The sequence below is a fragment of the Ambystoma mexicanum genome, chromosome 6q, assembly GCF_040938575.1.
Source record: "Ambystoma mexicanum isolate Mex_15411 chromosome 6q, UKY_AmexF1_1, whole genome shotgun sequence".
In the NCBI taxonomy this organism is placed as follows: Eukaryota; Metazoa; Chordata; class Amphibia; order Caudata; family Ambystomatidae; genus Ambystoma; species Ambystoma mexicanum.
The window spans coordinates 118027804-118046481 of NC_090937.1; the positions used below are offsets into that span (position 1 = coordinate 118027804).

General features: G+C 47.2%; 1 long non-coding RNA gene across 1 annotated transcript in view; it reads right to left on the reverse strand.

The window, feature by feature from the left end:
* LOC138515459 (uncharacterized) overlaps positions 1-18395 on the reverse strand; it is a 169568-nt gene extending 151173 nt beyond the window's left edge. The window contains exon 1 of the long non-coding RNA XR_011282014.1: positions 18007-18395. This is a non-coding gene — a long non-coding RNA (uncharacterized lncRNA). The remainder of the gene's footprint in view (positions 1-18006) is intronic.
* Positions 18396-18678: the final 283 nt, after the last annotated feature.

An 18678-nucleotide genomic window follows, 5' to 3' on the forward strand; every position in this document is an offset into this window, starting at 1 on the left:
TTTACTTTTCACCTTGTTATTTTGCTTTGTCTTATTTTATTGGGATTACTGCCTAGGGTGGGTTGGGAGACCTTGTAACAGTCGACATTTCCCTTACTGTTGTTATATGACCTCAGCCTCCCCTTGGTCCAATGGCTTAACTGTGGTCCGATTACATCTGTCACAGCCCTCCCTCCTGAACTGTTATGCTACAAACACAAATGTTTGATCTAGGTGTCCTCATGTGTGAACATACATTGCTTCACAACTGGAGGATATTTCTCAATCAAACGGGTTAATGAGAAACCCAAAATCAATAACATTTGCACAGGAATTCCCAGATGAATTAGGTAACTGATTACCCATTAGAAAGTTAACGAAATCAATGAGGAAGAATACGAATGTTATCACTCTCCAAAAACAGGATGATACCCAGAACTGTCTGAAGTAGGACTAGAGGGAGTTGGTTAATGTGGGGGAAATCGTATTTGTCCATCACCATAGGATGTGATGGATTGACCAGGCAAAGAGCCCCCATCCTGTGTTGCCCACTTGGCTCCACCAAAACGTATGCTGTTAGCCATGCACATTCTGGATGCCCTGTTCTTTTTGCAGACAAAGATAAGGGCTACAGTTCTACATATATTTGTACTACTTCAATTTTAACCTGGGAACATTTTTTTTTGATGCAGCTGGCCAGCAAGTCACATGGGCAAAAAGCACCTACTTCAAAGCAAGTAAAAGACTAGTGTTGGAGTGTTCAGGAAAGGTCCCCACAACCAAGAGGATTTATTGTTGCGTTCACCATATTTGTGACTGGAGGTGGGGCAAACTGGGCGCGATGTTGCAATTTCATATGTATCCAGTATAGTTAAATGTGAATGAAATATTTATTTATTTATTTTTAATTTGTATAGTGCACACAAGCCCCGAGGCATCTCGGCGCAGATGTTACTTAGTGTTACTTTTTGGTTAAACTGATACATACTAGCTTTGCACACACGTAGAAATACAAAATCTAAACCTGCCAAAAGAAATATAAATGGAATTCAGACATCGTGTGCTATGGAGTACCCAGAAGAAGGCAATGAGGAGTTTTTATAATGTGCATGAGAGAAAGGGGGCCTGTGCTGCAAGACTCCACTGTGAACATGCATGCACACTGAGAAAACCTATAAAGGGGATTTATGAATTTACATGTAGTGGGCTTTTAATAAACAGATTAAAACACAGCAGTCAGGGGTTGAATTTGAGAAACAGGTTCTTCAGAGTTTCAAAGGCCAGAGGATGGGTGAATAAGTAACTATTACCTTAGCGATGGTCAACTCAGCTAAAGGAGTCGGCCATAGCTTTGATGGTCTGATAAGTATTGCAGAAATTAGATGAAATCTCTTGAATGCAGGGGAGCTTGACAGACGGTTTTTGCTACTTGATTCTGACCAACAGTAAAACATGAGGTGAGTCAATGCTCAAGGCTAAAGCAATTGAACCCCAGGAGTTTCAATTGTATTCTCAAAATGGGCTGTGTGCGATGAAATGGCAGTTATACATATTAGAATTTTCACATGGATACAGGGAGCCCGGGGATGAGATAGATAACACTAGTTCAAAGAAGAACTTGTTTACTCAACCTTCTTCATAACGCTTTAAGTATTTATGCGAACCATGTACAATTAAGAGTTAAGGTTAAAAGCGCTTAGGGCAGTTATTACTAGTAATGAATCATATTTGCATACAAATGTTTAACTGGTTGATGATGCCATGACCTACCACGGACAAATCCTAAAAGGAGAGGTGTTCTACACATGAGATGAAGCGGGTAGTTAAGATAATGGTTACCAATGAGAGTGTAGGAATTGGAGAAAGATGGGATTGCTTTGAAGAGGTATTGTCCAATCACATGTGGGGAGCAGATTGCAATGAAGTATCTGGGAGTGTTTTAACTGTTGCAAATATGTATAAAATGTATCAACTGATGTGGTTCGTTGAGACTTGGGTTAGTTTGGCTCCTCGACGTGATCTAACTGCTCCCCGGACGATTGTACAATACACTTCCTTTACGTATAAATTGTGCACTTGGGTTGAGGTAATTAGGGATATGCCACCACACTAGTACTTGCAGACCTCTTTTTCAATGTTACACACAATATAGCCGAGATCCACCCAATACAATGGAAAGAACTTAGGGGACATAGTGTCTGGTGCCACACTGAGCCCCATAGATCACCCATGACAGTCTAAGTTTGGCGGTAGAGGGATAAAATATGTTCCAATTGGAGGTATGATGATCACTATGAGGGAATAGTCTGACAATGTCAGATAATTATTACTAACATTTACCTGATGTGTGGGTGGGACAACCCACACGTTTTATTTTTTTATCTTCATGATATAGCCTACAGACTCCCTCAGCACGGGGACGTCATTTGGGGTTCGCCAGAGGTCGCAACTGTGACCTCTGAGGTCTCCTTTGCAACCTCTAAAAAACAAAACAAGTTTTTCTTTTCTTCGTAATGCAAGCTCCTGGGCTTTGGCTCTTTACTGCTGGGGTGGCTAGCTTTCTTGTTCAGGTCCCTTAAAAAAAAGAAGAAAAATAAGAGCAGGAGTGTCACAAGTCTAACACTTTCAGCACTGACCCTAAATAAGAAAGAATAGGAATACCAAATAATGTGTCTTTCTGGAATTCTATACAATAATTGCTGGGCTCATTAAATGTTTATTTCAGGCACACTTCAGGGGGTGAGTCACTGATTTAGTCTGTTCTTAAACGCCTCACTCAGCCTTCCATCCTCCTGAGGTTGATAAATGAGTACCAAAACAGGTTGGGTGATATTGGGTATATTTTTTCTATATAAAGCGCTTAAGTGTAAGTGCTATATAATTACACATCATTACCATTTGGTCATGGATGTCTGCTTGCATAAACAGTAATTTGGTAATACGGGCCTATGCACACTGATCTTAATGATACATATGGCAATCTATTCCTGTATGAAATGTACATCACATAGTGATATCGTAACTATATTTTTCGTAGTGTACAATGCTATGTGATGCCACTTCCTGTTTTGTCAATGGGTGAAATGTCGTTTTCCATCGCTAACCGTGATATCACTTTGGGGCGGGGTCAAATGACATCACTTCCTGTGATGTCATCAGGTGGTCAAGGGTCGCGCGATTTCACTTCCGCTACCCCTGGCATTTTGGTGGAATGACGTACCTGCCTCAGCACCAGCCCTGCAGCAGCACAAAGCAGGTTTAATGGTTACATCTGCATTGTGGACAGCTGCTGGAACACAAAGTGTCTGCATGCAGAGGTAGCCTTTTAACTATCTGCACCTCTGGTGCAAATTATTATAATTGTGTAACATAGTCAGCCTTTAAATATGAGCCATGACTGGTTGGGACATGGTTTCTGCTATAGTCACACAATTATGCAGCACAGCAATTTGATATAATTCTAGCATCAACTTTGTGAGCAGGGCATCAGGCATGACAGGGCTGATGTGTATTAAGCATCTATCCTGGCTGTTTCCACGGCATCCATGTGGGACAATGGCCAGTATGCTTCATCTTTGAATCCCTCAGAGGAAGGGCTACACCTTTCTGCCAGGACACAGGAACCCACCCCAGGTGATATCTTGGAAGTCGGTGCTTAAAAGACAGCACTGACCTGACAAAGCCACACTCACGCCGCCTTCAATTCCTTTAATGGATACAGTCCTGCATCTTCTGTACTATCGCCATTTACTTCCGATGGAGTAAGGGGGGCAGAAGGCTCAACACCTTCCTCCCTGCTTTGGTTAAGCATCCATTCCTGAGGGGGCGGATCTTCCCGCCCCTCCTGGTACATTTTCCAGAACTCTAAAATAGATAACCTTTTTACCAATTTCTGTCCCGTGTATGCTGCGTGCAAGTATGTGGTCATGTGTTGTAACACGGCTTTTGCTAGTGATCCCCCTTGTGGCTACAGCATGAACATCTTATCTGCTGTGGCTTTTACCCATTCTGCACTGTACTGTTTGATCTTGGGCATATGTTTCGGTAATGTTTTCCACATGTGCTTCAGCGGTGTAACTTCTCCCATTATGACAAGTCTCAATTGACTGTACTTACCAGTGATTTTACACAAAATACGTTTCAGAAAAATAACAAATATGAGCGTGCACCAACAGACGCCACTCCAAGCGTCTACTTCTCACTTAGCTCAATCTATCCTATGGCCGGTGCTGTCATGATGCCTACCCCCGGGCATCAGGACCAAGGCCCTCAGCTCTGGGAGCAGGCATCCAGACATTTTTTTAAACCTCAGCAGCCCCGGCTAGGGGCTGTCTGGGTTCAGTCCTGGCGCCCTAGGCGCCAGGCTCATCATAGAAATCAGTCCTGGCGCCATAGGCGCCAGGCTCATAGACTTTACTTACCTGATGCAGACCATGCTGCAAAAGAGTCCAAGTCTACATGAGGCCTGGATGGGACTATTTTGTTTAGGGACTATTTTTTACTCGAGTGTGGCTCTAGGGAACTTCTTACCTGGAACTACTTTGGAGGCTATTTAAACCACACCCGAACAGCAGCACATGCTTCGCGTTATTCTGCATCCAGCAGCGTGACGCTCACCGTGCCTGCAGCCAGCATCCAGTCTTCTGCCACGCCCGCGTGCCTGCAGCCAGCATCCAGTCTTCTGCCACGCCCGCCTCGAATTCGGAGCTCCTAGAATAAAGAAGAAGAAAAGGACAAGGTTAGAAAACAAACTTATTTCAAATTCCTCACCTAATTCCGGAACCATTTCATCTCCGGACCTGGAAAGTACATCAGTCCTGCACGCATCGCTTCGCCAGCTCCATCACGGCGCCATACTCACCAGTGATCACAGCATCTTTCGATCCGGCACTGTCTCCATCATTTCTTCGCTGTAATCCGGCACCTAGGGGACACAAGAAAAAACAAGGTGAGCCAAGGGAATCAACAAATACAATCTCTTACCACCATAGACTTACCTGATTTACCACTGGCGGTATTATTCCATAACTCTCCACATTTTCATATGCTGCATCTGTAAAGAGGGAGAAAAACAACACGTTAACGCATGCAATAGTTACCGGACAGCGTTTGGTAACACAGACTCTTACCTGAACGCCAGCAGCAGCTACGAGACCTTCTTCTCACGAACTCAGTTGCAATTTAAGGAAGGAATGGGACAAGAGTGAACTTCGGGCACATTGAACTCTTTGAACTTGATACTTACCAATCCCGCCAGGGACTTCAGAGTCAATACTTACCGGAACTCTCCCAATGCCTTCAAACCAGTGAAGTAACTGGTATCTACGCGCCCCTGCAAGACACGCAGGATGGAGAGCTCATCTTTTACGAACATAAGGTGAGTTTACTAAGGGGATATCGGAGGTGATTAGTGGGGGAGAGCGAGAACAGTTGGGAGGCCATCACTAAAACCCACAGGTGGTTAATCCCTGTCTCCATTTGCAGGAAAATACTTCTTCGGGTCCAGCAGACAAGACTAGGCGGGCCAGTCCAGACAGTCATCTCTGCACTACGCATAACGTTGACGGAGACCGCAGCTGTCTGGATCTGATAGACACCCGCGTGGGGTCCAGGTGAGCGTAACAGGTGCCGACAATAACCTAGGATAAATTAATATCCGTTTTCTGTACATAACACAACCTATCTTTGTTCTTCTGCACTTTTCTAATACTTAAAATATAAAAACAAACAACTAATCAACTGTTTACATACACACCATGGAATACACTCATTTTCTCTCAGCCCTTGAACTACTCTGATAAGAGTTTGAATTGTCTCCTCTCACAGATCTATTTGTCCGCAGCCTAGTTTACCCACTTGGGTTTTGAGATGGCTCCTTATAAAATTCCTTCAATTAGGACTCTGGGATTCTTATGGAATGCTCCTCATATAAAACACTTCTTTTCCCCCCGACTCTCATCATCTAATTTCAACCAACCCCCCCATTACTTATTTATGTGGTACCACAACCCCGTTCTCACAGTTCGCCAGTTTCCTCAATCTACTCACCATTCGCCTTTCAGCTCTGGACTCTCGGATCGCCCACTTCTCCAATTGGCTACCACCACCTTCGGTCCGTTCAGCGCCTGTGGAAACCAGGAGGGATTTCATCAAAGAGGGGCCCTTCCAACCTGTATCTTCTTTACTTGCAAGTTGTCAATATCGGCCGTTCTCCACAGGAAACGGTGCATTCCTCCAGCTGGATGGCAGAGGGTGTCTGATATTCCGACTAATCCAAAAACATACTTATCAATGGGACTTTCTAAACCATCCTCTGCTACCAAGTGAACCCTTAGGTCCTTTAAGATGAGGTAACACTCTACAGGGTGGATGGGGATGGAAAAAATATGTACTCAAACATCAATAATAAAACTGACCCAGGAAGACTTTGGGCCTCATTACGACCCTTGCGGAAATCGAAAAACGATGGCGGAAATGCAATACCGCCATCGAATAGCGCTCGGTGCGATTATGACCCGTCACCGTAAAGTACGATGCCATTAGCGACACCGTAGTGAACGCCAACGCTAACTGCACCAAGTACGCGCGCGCGCGCCATGCCAAACCGTAATGAGCACCATGGCGCAAGGGTACGCGAATTCCGACCCTAGCGGACATGTACTTAACGCCATCAAGCACGGCGGAAAGTACCATTCCGCCATGGTGAGAAGTACGGCATCGCGAATCAACCGTAAACGGCCCCACTGAGTGCCTGTACACCGCTCCCTGGCCACATAGTACAACTCCCCGTAGGTGCAACGAAGTCACAATGCAACCAGTGAAATGTACAAGTCACCCATGCATGCCAACGAACAAAAGAATCACAAGAGGGGCCAATGGGAGCTGCAGGGCACAGATGGCACGAACACAGAAGCTATTCCAATGGACATGACCTCAGACTCCCACCAAGAAACGCACGCAAACACAGGCACCTGTGACCAGCAATATTCCGATAATCACATCATTCCACCAATCCACCTGGCTGACCGGCATCTGTTACACAAAACCTAATCCCCCGCCCCTGAGCATGACATCAATCAAACAGTCATATTGGCAGCCCTCACCCCTGACCTCACTGGGCTTCGTAGGCAAACGCGCCCAGCACAGTACCACGCAACTATACTCCGAAGCTGGAACCCAATGCAGATCTCCTCACAATACATCGCCCCCCAAATCAGTATATGCCACATCACTTGCAAAGAAGAACGCTACACGGCCCATATCAGAATAGAAATTTAATGCACAACAAATACACCAAGCCCATACAGCCATTAGGCCATGAACTCCAAGACACATTTCACCATTGTGGGCTGCATCGGCAATAAATGACCAGCTACTTCTTGTGTGACGCCCTGTTCCTTCATGGTACACAGGGGCTACATTCTCGTACGAAAAGGCAACATGGAAGCGCCTAGAACCGCAGGGCCGTCCCAATAGGGAGGCACTAGTCCAGCTGGAAGGCCGAAATGTTGCTCCGAGCCACTAGTACTGCGTAAGGGCATGTGGCCCATTGGCGATCGTCCCATAAGATCGTAATGCTGCTCCACTGATTAACACGAAGCAGCAGGTGTCGGGAGTAAAACCCATCTGCAGGAGTGGCATACAGATGGCAGTGGCAAAAGGGGAGGAGATACCTGTCAACCAAAAGAAAAGTAAAAGAATAGAATGGCCATCAGAACTACATTCGAACAACTCACTTCAATGATCACACTAAATCCACAGCCATATGCATGCTAGCCCACTCCAAAGGATCATCACCACCCAAAAACCACTTGCGAATCATAACTATCTATATCGAGGTGAAAACACTATCACAAACGAGTGTACCTGTGCATGCGTCTGTTAAAACAGAATCCATCTGATGGGATTGGTAACGTGTATAGACACAAGTGTCTGAAGGCGCGTCGAGACAGGGAGGGCTCAACAAGGCCAGATAGACGATGGTCCCACTATGGCAGCCCTGCATCACATAGCGCAGGGGAGGCGGATAGATTCCAAGAATCCCTGTACATGGCAAACTCTGTATCAAATCATCTGTCCATGCATCCATACATCATTCCCTCATCCCGGAATGAAAACGCCTGTTTCCATACTCACATGACATGTGAAATTTCCATTGAGTCTGTGCGTCATGCAGCCTGCAAAATCCACTGTGCCCCAGCCCGTAATTCCAGTGTTGTGAAGTAACATGTATCTGGGAACGTCCGGCCTCATCGCCCATGTCGCTATTGCGCATCCCAAACTATTCATATCAATCATTGCATCCTCGCCATGGGCCCTGTCCCAAGGACATTGAACAATAGAACGTTATATTTGCAGTCAGACCTGTGGGCATCTCCTCGCCGCTAGCTGAAAACCGAAAGCGCCGCCCTTCGAATTCCTCATTTGCAACATCACGTCGAAAAGGCATCTGTGGCCGCTTGTAATCACAAATTAATCCATCTAGTGCGGCTGTGTGTGAAAATGGCAACTGCCTTCACTCACAAATGGGACGCCCCGCCCGTCGGTGAACCCCGGTGCAGTGATGCATGAGGGTCCACCGTTACTCCAGTACTACGTTCCACTGACCCTTCACAAGTCTGTTCGCGACTGCAAAGAATGTATGTGAAACAATGGGACCATAGCCGAATGTACATATCAACCAATGTTACACGGCCATCGGGTACTAATACATGATTGTAATAGCAAGATGCCATTCCTCGAATTGCAGCGTTGTGTGCGGGACGTGCTCGCCCAAAGGGGAGAGCAGCTTGCACAGGTGGAATGAATCACCACAGGTGGAGGCCATACAGCCTGAAAACACATAAATTGCACGCCCAGTCTCCTCCCACAACCACTCCGAAATGCTACCGGCAGGACTCGCGATGTTGGCCCTGGGGGACCTGATAGCACTGCAAGTACTCCAACTCCAAGAAGAAGACGAACACCAACTACAACCGGCCGCACGGAGGAGACGCAGGAGGAGGAGGAGGGCAAGGCAGGGCCAGCAAGGGCCGCCAGCACAGCCACTACCACCACGCAGGCAGCCCGCAATCCCACGCCTCCGAGCACATCCGTTCAACCTCACTGATGAGCAGATCCACACCCTCTACCGTTTGGACCGGGACACCATAGCCGCCATTGTGGACATGACACAGGCTGACCTTGTCAGCATGATAGATAGCCCAACCGCCATCCCACCCCTACTGAAGGTGGTGTCTGTACTACACTTCCTGGCCACAGGCACCTACCAGCACACAGTCGGACAGTTGCATGGCATTTCTCAGCCACTGTTCTCACGGACACTATTGCAAGTGCTCGATGCCCTCCTGCAGCACGCAGACGACTACATCTCTCTACCACGCTCGGAGCAGGAAATTACCAACACAAAAGTGGGATTCCATGCACTTGGCGGCATACCGGGTTGCCTTGGTGCCATCGACTGCACCCATGTGGAATTGGTCGTCCCACATGCCATGGAGTCCCAGTACCGCAACCGAAAACAATTTCATTCTCTGAATGTACAAATGGTGTGTGACTCCAACAGGATCATTACACATTGTTGTGCCCGATTCCCTGGATCAACCCATGATTCTATGATCTTGAGGAACTCTACAATACCACGCTACATGGAGCGACACGCAGGGAACAGATCCTGGCTACTCGGTGAGTCTCATTTCATGCATGATGATGTGGGGTATGTGATGCGGCAATGACCTGGCAGGAAGGGGGGGGGGGTGCGTACGTAGCAATGGTATTCCACATAATTCGTTTATCGTCCACATACAGGTGATGCCGGATATCCACTGAAGAGATGGCTCCTCACACCAGTCCGGAACCCACGGGACCAGCATGAGGAGGACTACAACCATGCCCACTCACGTACCCGTGTAGTCATTGAACAGGCATTCGGCCTACTGAAGACCCGTTTCCGGTGCCTCAGCAGGTCTGGCGGGGCACTCCTGTACCGCCATGAGAAGGATGCAAAGATGGTGATGGCATGTGTCATGCTACACAACATGTGCGTACGTAGAAATGTGCCCATGCCCCCTGACGCAGAACTGCAAGCACCTGAAGATGGTCATGATGAGGGTGGGGATGTGGCAGCACCTCAAGGAGTCTGCGAGGCACAGGAGGGCCGTGAAATTCGTCAGCATCTCATAGATGCATGCTTCTAGCACTCACGCCTGGTGGCTGATACATGGACACGGGACTCGTGGCACTGTGTGTGTCTGGTACATGCACAATATGGACTGTACGCCTATGATGGCCTAGTACACAAAGATCATTGTCCACACATCTCATTGGTTGATCGTGCATTGTTTATGGCATATGTGATATCATGTTGAACACCCTATCGACCCGCCACCCAAGTGAGCCCAACACACCCCCTCCACCCTCCTACCTCCCCCCCGAACACCAGTGTCCAAAGATGCTCATTGTCAGCGGGCAGTCGCTATTGCAAGCCCCCTCTGCGGGTATCAGGGGCACCCCTGCCTGTGGAGCGCAGGTTCCTCCCAGATCTACGTTGGGGGCTGCCCTGGACGGAACTTGCAACGGATGATGTCTCTGCCTGCTCACGTCCATGCATGTCCCTAAGGGTTTGTGAGAGCTCAGTGAGCACACGGCGCACTGCGGCAAGTTCGGCACATACGTCTTTGGACGTTGCATGCAGTTCCCCCCTGAGGCTCTCGGTGCTTCTCTCCATTTGGACTCTCAGGCTCTCGGTGCTACTCTCCATTTGGACTCTCATGCTCTCGGTGCTACTCTCCATTTGGACTCTCAGGCTCTCGGTGCTACTCTCCATTTGTGCCCTAATTGTCTCAGTTGATGTTTCTATGTCTGCCTTAGTGCCCCCACATCCAACTGGCATGGTCCTTGAGGAGCGTGGCCAGTTGCTGCTGTTGCACGATTAACTGGTCGAGGGACTGTTGCCTGTGCTGTGCCATGGCCATTTGCGGTGGTGTCACAGAGGGGCTGTTCGCCTCATGTTGCCCTGCCACAGGGCTTGTGGGGGATGGCCAGTCGTCGTCTTGTGGGTGCCCCTGCGTGGTATCCTCATGGTGTACGGGATGGAACAGACAGGGGGATTGGGACAGGTCATGGATGGATCTGACTTCGACATCCCCGTCTTCTGTGTCGGAGCATGCTGCCATTAATGGGGTGTCACCTATGGTGCTGCTGCCACCAGAGGCAGTACCTTCTGTGGCATCCATTGGGGGGACCTGTGGTGGTGCTGTTGTGGGCATGCTGGCTGCTGGGGTGCCTGTTGATGTTCCCTCCTGTGTGCTGTCACTTGATATGTGCTGCTGCCGTGTCTTGATGCGTGCAGCTGAGGTGGAGGGTCTTTGGCCGTCGGTCTTGGCCCTCTTTGCAGGTGTGCTGGTAGGGGTGTCCTGGAGCTCGTCGTTTGGATCGGACCCTGTGGTGGAGTAAAGGAGGGCGAGCGTTATTGATGGGTCTGTGGGAATTGGAATGGCAATGTATCACATGCATTGGGGTGGTACCTGTGGGTGATTTGGGTCGGGGCCTTGGAGGTGCTTTCATTTGTGTGTGGAGTGAGGGTGCAGTTGTTTGGCAGCCTGCAGTTAGGGTGTGCCTGCTGCACGTGTAGTGGGTGTTATTGGGGTTTTTACTTATTTATGTATTTATTGTGGTTTTAAAGTGCGCTATCAGGCAAATGTGTGTGGACGTTCTCCTGGCCATGTGTTGCTGTTGCGCTATGTGGACACATGTGGATCACATGATTGGACATTGTGGATTTGGCATGGTTTTCTTTGGGCCACCTACCTGATTCTCCGGATGTCTGCACTCCTTTCTCCATCCCTCCGACTCCCTCTATGCTCTCCATTCCAATGGTGGAGGCACAGATTTCTTCCCAGGGGGTCAACTTGATGGGTGATTCCGACCCTCCCCCGGTAGCTGTGGCAATGTTGCGGTTGGCAGAAAGTATGCTACGGACGCGTATCCGCAGGTCGTCCCACCGCTTCCTGCATTGCTGTGGGTTGCGGGGTGCGGTCCCCACCGCACTTACCCGCTGGGCCACCAGGGCCCATATGGCCTTCTTGTTCGCAAGTGCCGTCCTGGTCATTTGCGTGGAGAAGACGGCGGCGGCATTCTCCTGGAGGGTCTCTGTTAGCACGGTGAGTTCCTCACGGGAGAAGTGGACCTGCCGCTTGCGGTCGCACGCTTTCTTCGCTACTTTTCCCATTTTTCTTGGTTTCACTGGGGTGGATGACGGGTTGGGATGTGTCTCAGGGTGGTATTTTTAGTGGTTGTGTGTATTTAGTGGTTTTATAGGTGTACGGCGTGTTGTTTCCCGTTCCAGGCCCATGTTTTTACTTCCGTTTCCGTATATTTACGGTCACCGTACTTTCCGGTTGGCGCTCACTGCGGTGTCCGCTATGATGGGTGGCGGTATTGCACCTAGGGCGCCGTACGGCGGCGGTGTGGGCCGTTTTGGGGTCATTTCCGCCATCGCGGACTTTGCACTTCCGCCATGCCGTGGTGCTCGTGCCCGATGGGTCGGAATGGGCCGCACTTTGCTCCATCGTGCAATGGCGGAAACGCTATTTACGCTGTGGCGGTCCGGTCAGTCACTTTCCGCCAGGGTCGTAATGAGGGCCTTTGTCTGTTTTAATACAATTATCTAAAACAAGTAGTACAACGGACATCATCGGATGTCATGCAGCAAGATCTCAGAATATTTCATAAAAAACACACTTATATACTAAAAACTCACCATCATTGACGTCATACTAAGTGGCAAACTAAGAAAGCTTATGTGGGACTGTGATTGGGTAACGGGAAACATCTAGTTATACTTTCTATGGGGGTTGGTGTGGTGACTGGGTCTCTACTGTCAGGTGGACAACTCTGCCCACCCCTAGTGCAAGTCATTGTGAGCATCATCAAATACACAATGGGCCTCATTATGATACTGGCGGTAGCCGGAATCATTTTTTTTCCAACGCCTGCGAATGGGCAATTACCGGGTCATTACGGCCTTGCTGGAACCGGTAATTGCCCATTCACAGGTGCCAGAAAAAATTGCTCCCCATTCCCTTTGATCCTCATAGGGCTCAATGGGCATGGGGAGGTTGGATGCACTGGCACCATTTGTGAATGGTGCCTGTGCATCAGACATGCTCTGCTCGCGGGTGCCTTTTGCCCGCCAGGTCAGACCTGGTGGGCTAGAAGGAACCCGCAAGCAGAACTCGTAGTTTGCCAGTCCGGTCACAACAGTACTGGTAGATTACCGGTACCGTTGTTACCAGACCAGCAAACATATAATGAGGCCCAATGTCCTATTGGATCTCTAAACTATAGGGCTCTTTGATAAGTGGCCCTTTATAATTGGTTGGCATGCTTGTACCCTTCTGAATATTGCACTCGTTAGCAGCATGCAAGCTGGTACCCCAGGTACCAATGGGTCAAACTTGACCATGCCTCCCACCCAATTAGCCCATCATCTATCATCTCTCAAGCTCTCTGCCATGAGAAAAGTCTTTTGAACTTGGCCTTGCAAATATCACTGCTCTGGGGAATAAAGGGGAGTGTTAGCATGACTTTATCTTCTGGTCTCAGTGTAGCTTGTCCTAAGTCTATTTTCATCCGACCATGTGACTGGAGACGACATTTTGAGCTCCTTCGTACTATTTAATACCATTTAATGAATAAAACTTGGCATCCATTTTCCCTCCGCCGCACCTTAATAGGAGCTCAGCTTTCGCATTCTCGTTCGTTGTATCTCTCCAAGTTTCTTTGCTGCTCTAATCCTTGACACTGTGCCAGGCAGACCTTCTCGATTCTCCTTCCATCTTCAGCCAGGCTTTTTTTGCTGCGCCACACTTCAAGTCCTTCTATTCACAGGATTTTCAGTTTGCTAAAGCACAATATGGAACTTCCAGATTGCTATGCATATAGATATACCTTGGCACACATGGCCTGAAGAGCCAGAACCAAACCCCCTGGTACAGGAGATGTATAGCCTGAGCGATGGATGGAAACCAGTAAACAGACTGTACACCCAACTAATAGGCAGACCCAACCCACGCAGTATGCATCTGAAAGAAAAATGGGAGAAAGACCTGGGAATTACCATGACCGAAAACGAATGGAGCAGGGCCCTACAATACCAAAAGGAGGTGTCCAGAAACGCCAGGTTCAGACTCATCCAGCTGAATGTTCTTTATAGAACCTACATGACCCCACATAGGGTAGCCAGATTCAACAAACAGACCCAGCCGCAATGCTCATGGTGCTGTAGCGAACAAGCCAATATGTTCCATATGTTCTGGACCTGCCCAAAATCACTGAAATTCTGGGCCAAATTGAACAAACCTGCAGAAAAGCGGGAGTGAACAGATACGAATGTACCCCAAAAGAATTCCTACTAGGTACACACCCCAGGCTAAGCAAAATCAAACATATAGTAAAGCTAATGGACATGGCGTGCATCCTCGCGGAGAGAGCGCTCGCAATGGCTTGGAAATCACCCGGAGGCCCAAGGCACGAAATCTGGACCAAAGAGATGGAGAGATGGTCTGGCGCAGAAACCAAAGCTTGGGAGGCAGGGAACATGCAAAGGGGGGGGGGGGGGGTGACACAAACGCAACACTAGAGTCGTGGAAAGCCCTACTGAGAGATATGATCTTCTCGACAAACTTTCAGCCCCCCTGAGCCAGATAACAACCATTCACCAAATACCTGGAACATTGCCATCAAGACAAAGACCATACCCCCCCCCCAACAAGAATCCCCCAAGACATTGAACCCGCATTTCACTAAAGGCTACCAAGTAAAAGGCGAGAGAGAAACAGTTACAGTTAATTGTTGTTTAATGTTTAAGTCCTAATTACAAGGCATAAATAAGACAACACCAGATGTTATGAAAGTAATAACCTGTGTTTAAATGCTCTGTTTATCTATAAATGCCAATAAAAACATTTTTTTTTTTAAAATAGATGTACCTTGGCGGCACCGCCTGCACTATTCACTACGTATAGCCAGCCTTATGATTACTTTGTCTACCTGTGTTACTGCATCTGTACAATTGTAAAATGGTTTTCATTTTCTTCCATGCTTTTACATGTGTAATCTTGATTCTGCATATGAAAGTTCACTCGATTCTTAACTTCGTCATCAGATTCTATATGGTCTATCCACCTTCTCTTTTGTCATCTCTTCTGAGGTGTGTCATTTTCTTCATGTGACGTCACCAGTCTCTTCTTTCATCCATCTTCACATGCTCTTCAGTCATCCTCCTCAAGAGGCTGTCAGCTTTTCGTGGATTCAAAAATAATGGTTTCCTTAATGGATACTTTGCTTCAAAGGCTTCTCGTGTTATAGGCATTATTGAGGTGTCACCTTTGTCACTATTTCTGGTTCCCAACAGATGGGCAAGTTAGGGGCAGGACTTCCATTGGAGGCTTTTGGCTTCTCCTCTACAATGTGCCAGTATAAAAAAATGTCAAGCTGGCTGAACCCATACATTTCCATGCTGGCTGCAATATATGCCAGTATTCCCATATAAGAACATATTCATGTGTTCTTTATGTATAATGCCAGTAATGATACCATAAGAAAACATGTCTAAACAGGCTCTCACAATATATGACAGTAGCCCTGCACAAGAACATTCTCTTGTTGGCTTTGCCATTAAAAATGCCATTTCACAATAGGGAAACATGTCCAATGTAGACGAGTCCAGACTGGCTTCTGCAAAATGCCCGTCTAGTCATGTAACAACATTGCGTCCTTTATCATAGATGCCCAGTACAAAATCTAATGACACAGTAAGAAATGGCTAGAATGTCTGCAGCAAAATGCCAGTCTGGCCACATGATAATTTACCATGTTTGCTTTACTATAAATGGGCAGTAAAAAATGTCATGCCACAGTCAGAAATTGCCAGACTAATCTAGCCATGTAATACCACTTATCATGCTTGCTTTATCATAGATGCCCAGTAGAAAATGTCATGCAGCAGTAATAAATGGCTAGGCTGGCTGCCGCAAAATGCCAGTCTAGTCATGCTTGCTTTATAATAGATGCCCAGTACAAAATGACAAGCCACAGTAAGAAATGCTGCATCATGTGCTGCACCAAAATTCCAGTCCGGCCACCTGATAAAACGTATTCTTCCCCTATCCTTATGCGCAGTGAGACATGTCAGGCCACAGTAAGAAGACTGGCTGCACCAAAATGCTAGTCTATCCACAAAATAGCACGTATCATGCTTGATCATAAAGGCCCAGTAACACATGTCATTACAAGGTAAGACATGGCTAGACTGGCTGCACCAAAATGCTAGTCAAGTGACAGCACTTATCATGATTGCTTGCTTTATCATAGATACCCAGTACAAAAGGTCATGAAACAGTAATACATGTCTAGACTGGCTGCACAAAAAAAGTGTAGCTACGTAATAATAGTTACCATGCTCGCTTGCTCATAAATGCCCATTAAAAATGTCATGCCACAGTAAGCAATGGCTAGACTGGCTGCACCAAGATGCCAGTCTAGCCACGTAATAACACACATCAAGTTGGCTTTACCCAGAAATGCCAGTAAAACATGCCATGGCACTTTAAACAAAGGTCAACAATGCTCCAGTGCTCCCTGGGCCATCCAATGCCTCACACACACACAGAATCACATTCATACCCATTCACCTACTAGTCACTCACCCAAACACATACTCTCATATTAACTCACACTGTATTCTCCAATGAGCACCACCCAGAACATTGAGACACAATCTCATGCATAGCCATCCACCCACCAGTTACTTACCCATACACCTTCACTCACATTCCCTCACACACGCACCCAGAACATTCACATTGTGTTCTCCACATGGGCACCCACTCATTGCCTGCGCGGATTGTCTAAGTGTCTGATTCTTTGTGCTACTCTGAGAATTCTACAGAGCAAGCCCTTTGAAGCTTCTATTCAAGTGCATTACATTGCGCTAGATGACCTACGGATGTTGTTAGCAGTACTTTGGGAATACAATCAGTGAGATTACAGATTTTCAATGCATTTAGTGAAAGAGCAACATAACATCCTTGATAAAGGATTTGATCCGAAACGCGTCAGCAATTGTGAAGTGTCTGCAACTTACAAATTACAGACTGTATAATTCTTGTTTAAACTGCTTGATGTTTTGAACTTAGTTATTTGAATTGGTACATGGCCACCTGTCTGCTGTATTAGGCAGCAACCACTTGTTGAAAGCCCTTCTTCTGCTTTCACCTGTATGTACAATAGAAACTCAATAGAAAATGTTAGTTTCAAACGTAATGCTTATGATTACTTTTCCTTTTCAATATATGCTGAGTGTGAAATTTAAAAACACCCTGTTTGAATTGCTGGTTTCGTTTTGAGGAGGCAAGTGCTTTATTTATTGAAGTAAACATGTTTTATTTACCATTTGTAATTGAGTCAGATTATCTCATTTTTGAACAAGTGATTATTAATTTTGAATGTTATATATTTGTGTGGTTTACAATGTGGAAGTCGTAAGGGACTTGTACAACAGGAGTGCATTTGGGGCACCTGTTGGCAACACCAGGCTTTCTACTCCATCCACCGAAAGCATTCACGCGCAGACATAATCACATTCATTCCATTTCTCCCATTAGAGACTCACCCATACACCTTCCTTCATATTCACTCACACTGCATTCTCCACATGAACACCAACCCAGAACATTCATACAGACATACAATCACATTCATGCCCGTTCAAACACCAACCGCTCGCTCATACACCTTCTCTCACATCCACATTGCATTCTCAACATGTGCACATACCAAGAACATTAACACACACTGCAATTCTCATTCAGACGAGGTCATGCACTCTCACAACCATTCATACATGTACAACATTGACACGCATGCGCACATGAATACATACATACACATCCGACAAGCACACATCATACAAACATGCAAACATGACACACATACACACATACCACATACAAAAAAGAAACCCACTTATCTGTTTTCCATGTTGGGTCTGCCGCAATGCTCTGTCTCCGGGCCTCTATCTCCTGCCCTCTACACAGACAGGAACAGGAAGCTGGCGAGTTTCTGGTTCCTGTTTTCATGGAGGGGAGCAGCCCGAGGCCCATAGATGAGGGCAGGAGCCAGCGAACAGGAGACCGTGCCGCTCCACCTCCGGCTTTGATGTGCCTAGGTGACACGGAGGCAACGCCACTGCGGTGCAGCAATCAAAAACAAAAAACAGCGGTTACGGAGAGATCATTCGGACCCCCTAACATTGTGAGCTCAATCGGGCCAGCGTGCCAATTGGATAATCCATCCCTGCACTGGCAGGATTGTGTGACTGTTAGCTGATTTAATGCATCTTGCAGAAATCTGGGGAGGTGGCCACCGATAGCCTAGGCTTCTGCTCCAGTGAGTTCCTCGCACGGGAGCTAATTCTGTCCATGGCTGCATCTGGGAGCAAGTGAATCGAGCATAAGGCATACTTCCCAGACACAGCTTGGCACTGTTTCTACGGCTGCTTTGGTAATTCTTTCAACTAATTAGTGAAGCTCAGATAGGCGAGTATAAATCCCATTTCATTAGCCTGTACAGCTCATGACCAAGGCTCACTTCCCATCCAACAAAGGGATGGTTGAAAGGAAAGCCAGAATCTTTCGG